Genomic DNA, 4,229 nt, shown 5'->3' with positions numbered 1-4,229 from the left:
AGAAGAAAAATCTTAAAAAATTCGTATTGTCAAATTTGGCACTAAAGAATATGTTCCCCAAATTTTATGAAATTCTTATAATTTTGAAATTTTTAATGTATTTAACATGGTTTAGCATGGCACATTGTATCGTCGCTAGCAACCCTCCTTAAATGATAAAAAATACGAAGCTGTTTGTTCGCACGCCACGACAATTTCAACAAGTTTTGGAAGACAACGGAGATGAGGGAAGTCGATGGAAGCCGTTGGGATGGGAGTAAGGGTAGTTTCAATAAAATATTTATTCAAAAAAACAAGTTCGATTCTCCATTAGTTTTTGGACCATGTGCTCTTGTTCTGGCAAAGCAGATTGAATTTCCAATCGTCGTTTCGCCTCCTGGAGGCTAATTGCAGTTTGCTCAAAGCGAAAAACGATGGAATGCCTGAAACAAAGGTAAGTCGACATGTCACGGAGTTTTCGATGCGTTTTATAATAACACTTTGCGAATTTGTTCCTCTCGTTACACGAGTTTCTAATTTACATCAGCAACTGAAAAAACCTTCCACCTCCTCGATTCGTTTCATCTTGGTAGATGCTTTTGCAACCATGAACTCAGGCTCCGCTATCTGTGAATGAGAATTAAGGGCAACAATAAAATTCAGATGAAATAAAAACGAGAAATGATTGCAGACTCGAGCTTATAAAAAAAATGGTAAGGAGGAATCAATTGCTTTTGCGCAGCTTGATTAAATTTATTATCGATTAGGTTTACTTCGTACCCCCCCCCCCCCCTTCGCTCCCACCATCCTACGGCTTAAAACTCGAGGGATTAGAGCAGCTTTTTGAATCCTTCAGGGATTACGAACATTCTGCCTTCCTTCAAAGATTATTGGCGTATAAACTATCGTTTCGTTCAAAAGTTTGTAACGAGCCGCCGTTTAGCAGAAGGTACATTTAAAAATATAAAAATTTCGCGCGTTAGGAAATCCCTCTCTAAATTTTTGAGGATAATCGCTTGCGCATGATCAATTGATCCTCATCAGCGGTCCTCGCAAATTATTATCGCTCGAACTCGTTCTCTTTCGTTCCGGAGTCGTTGACGGACCAACACCTCCGATATCGCTCGTCTACGTACTTCGATAAACTTAACCAGGGCGTTCTGCACAACTCGCAACCTTGCTGTGGACACCCGAGTCAATTACGTTGCCAAATTGAGAGCTGTTAGGGAAGCCCGGAACACACGAAACGAGCCAACGAGGGAAATCCCACCAATTATTGAGATAAGCAACATATTCTCTTTGTTATTTTTGTATTTTCATCTATGCATTTTCAAAACGCGGCTATAAAAACGGTTTTGAGTAATAATGCTGAAGTTTGCAACGTTGGAGTTCAACGAAACGAGGGAAAAAATATTTTTAATTAACCAATTTTTTATTTCAAAAAGTATCAGTGCAGGTTGAAAAACTACGAATTGGAAATTGGACAGAAAACGAAATTGGAGAATTACTGAAATTTTTGGAGAATTTTTTTAGATCATTTCGTTGGACTCCAACGTTGCAAACTTCAGCGTCATTTTGAGTATATGAGTGAGTGCATGAGTGCGAGATTGGTGTGAAAATGAAGAAAATAAGTTTGAGCGAATATAATGCCTTGTAAAGAATCTTGATATGACGAATTTGCGTGTGAAATGAAATGCCAAATTCACGGAAGCGAACGAAATAAATTAATAATATGTTACAAGTTTCACGAACTAATCCCATTTTTCTTCTTTACCTTACAATGAAACAAAGTTTAACAGAGCTGATGAATGCTTGAATAAAAACAAATAATAATCATTTTTAAAAATAAGATCTCATTTCAGCGAATGCATCCGATCATATCGAAGCATTCAATCATTTTTTATTGTTCCAAAAATCTTATGAAACAAAAAAGCATCGATTAACGAGGAAACTCCTTGCGTTAGACTCATTTTTCATTGCATTTAATCTCATTTGAATTTTAAAAATTTCGTTATTGAAACTCGAAATAGAAAATACAAGTAAATAAATTTTAAATTTACGAGCTGCTCGAAGGTATCGATTTTTGTGAAACAAGGGACCATAGAATGAGCAATCGAGCTGAGAGTTCTTCCAAGATGTCAAAACGTTAGAAAAATGTTGAAGAACTGTCGAAAGCTCGGTCGAAAGTTGATATTTTGGAAAAAAATATCATCGCGAGCAGTTTTAAAATTCTCGAAAGTCAACATTCCATGAATATTAAATTCTCTTTAATGCGATTTCGAAAAAAAAAATATCCGGACGTGTTATTTTGAAGAAAATTAACATTCAAGATCTGGCAAGGTAACATTTTGAGCACAACGAAAGGTATTCAAACGTGGCCTTTCGTAGCCATAAATTTGAGGAAGTTCTGGTGCTACTTGCAGGACGACGTGCAGCACGCCGAAGAAGGAGACTAACCGCAATGCTGCTAATCTCATTTCTCCACCTTTTTTTCACTATTTTTTCATTTCTTCTCTCTCTCTCTCTCTCATTTACTCTGCGGAGTTGCAGCAACAAAAGCTCGCAAAATTAACTAAAACATTGAAATTTTACTCTGAAAAGGAGAGTCGTCATTTTGTAAAAAAAAAATGTAAATTCTTCAGCTGTAAAATTTGACAAACAAAACCTAAAAAGAAGGCGCCCTTCCAAACAAAATATGAAAAATTTGAAGGTGTTCAACGAGCCGATTTCGCGAACAGTAATTATCAAAAAAATAAAACAAAAACATGAAAAGGCGAAATTTTGAGGAAAAACATCAACGAACAAAGTGCTCGAGTATACAATTAAACAAAGAACAAAGTTTCCATCTATTCGTACCTGCAGTTTTTAAAGGACCGAATATCCTCGTCCGCATAAGCTGCCGTTTGTTGAAGAATAAATAAAAACGATTTTTCTAATCAGAGGGGGTGTTTTGAAACTTTTGAATAATACTATACGTATATGTATACACATAATCTTTATTGTGAAAGGAAGAGATAAAGGAGCCCCCAAGGCACTTGGCGAAGTTACTTTTAGGAGGTTTATATTTTACTATGTACATAATTTATTCTCACTACACACAGGGAGTATCGAGCGAAGAGACCAACACTTGTGGTTGCTCAAGCTATTTTGCTGCTGCTGCTGCTGCTGCTGGTGTGCTCCGGTACAACGAGCCGGTTCGATATCTCGTGCAAGACTGTTAAGAGAGGGATGGGAAAAGGAGGCTAAGGGAAGAAGCTGCTATAATGATAGAGTCAGTGGTGTCAGTTCTCGAGGGATTGAGACATTACGTGCACGAGAGGTAGAAACCTCTCCACTCTCCACCAAGCCTTCCAAAACTGTTAGGGTTGGTTTAGCTGCAACAGATGTACCGAGACGTGTCTCTAGCGATTCTCAAGTCCGGCGTAAGAGAGTCCTGCGAGTGGCACTTCGTATTAAGCAATGCCTGCAAAATATATATGGGAAATTCTGCAACAAACCTTTTCTTCTTTTGCTCGACCGAATTATTGAAAAGTTGAGGGACCGAGACCCCTCCAAATACATCTTCGTTATTCGCTATCAATTCTTTATAGAAACTTTTATTCGCTTCGTATATCTGCCTGTTAGGCGAACCGTTTTCAAGATCAACCGCTCCTTCAAGTTTCACTCAATCGAGAATATTTTTATCGCCGTTCCTCGGGTATTTATTCAGGCCTCGAATCGGCGTTTGGCCGCCCTTCAAAGCAGTAGAAAATGCTCGTCGGACTCGTCGAAGTCGACATTTCTTTTGAAACCATCATTTATTTTTTCTGGGATAATAAACTTTTAGAAATGATCTACGAATATAAACTTAATTGGAGGACAACGTTAAAGTCGAACGTTCGAATCAGGCTTGAGGATCCGTTGAGAAAATGCGACATTTTTACGACGCTAAATTGAATAATAGTAATGAAACGGTTCAAAATACGATAAAATTCACAGCGAAAAAAATGTAATTATGAAAATCGTAGTTTCTGGGGATTGGGAATGGGGGGAGCTTTTCATGAAAATCAGTCGGTGATTCGCAACAGTCAATTTCGCTTTGAACGGCTGATATAGATTCACGATTTAGCACGATATCGCTGACACGGACGTTTCGCCTTGAGGGAGAAGAGCGATTCCCTTCCCTCGCCTCTAATCTGCTTCTGTCATGAGCCAGGAATTCACGATCGAATGAATACGACACTAGGCGAAATGAGCAAATTCTCTACGTG

The 4,229-nt window shown here is 38.2% G+C and overlaps 1 long non-coding RNA gene across 1 annotated transcript; it reads right to left on the bottom strand.

The window, feature by feature from the left end:
• Positions 1-263: 263 nt before the first annotated feature.
• On the bottom strand, positions 264-3,332 carry LOC122418489 (uncharacterized). Its single transcript, XR_006262517.1, has 2 exons — positions 2,836-3,332; positions 264-606 (listed from the first exon to the last, which is right to left on the bottom strand). It is a non-coding gene; the product is annotated as an uncharacterized lncRNA (long non-coding RNA).
• Positions 3,333-4,229: the final 897 nt, after the last annotated feature.

The sequence above is a fragment of the Venturia canescens genome, chromosome 11 (genome assembly GCF_019457755.1).
Source record: "Venturia canescens isolate UGA chromosome 11, ASM1945775v1, whole genome shotgun sequence".
Lineage (NCBI taxonomy): Eukaryota > Metazoa > Arthropoda > Insecta > Hymenoptera > Ichneumonidae > Venturia > Venturia canescens.
Note: the sequence above shows the minus strand (reverse complement) of the source record. Positions and strands in the feature narration are given on the sequence as shown.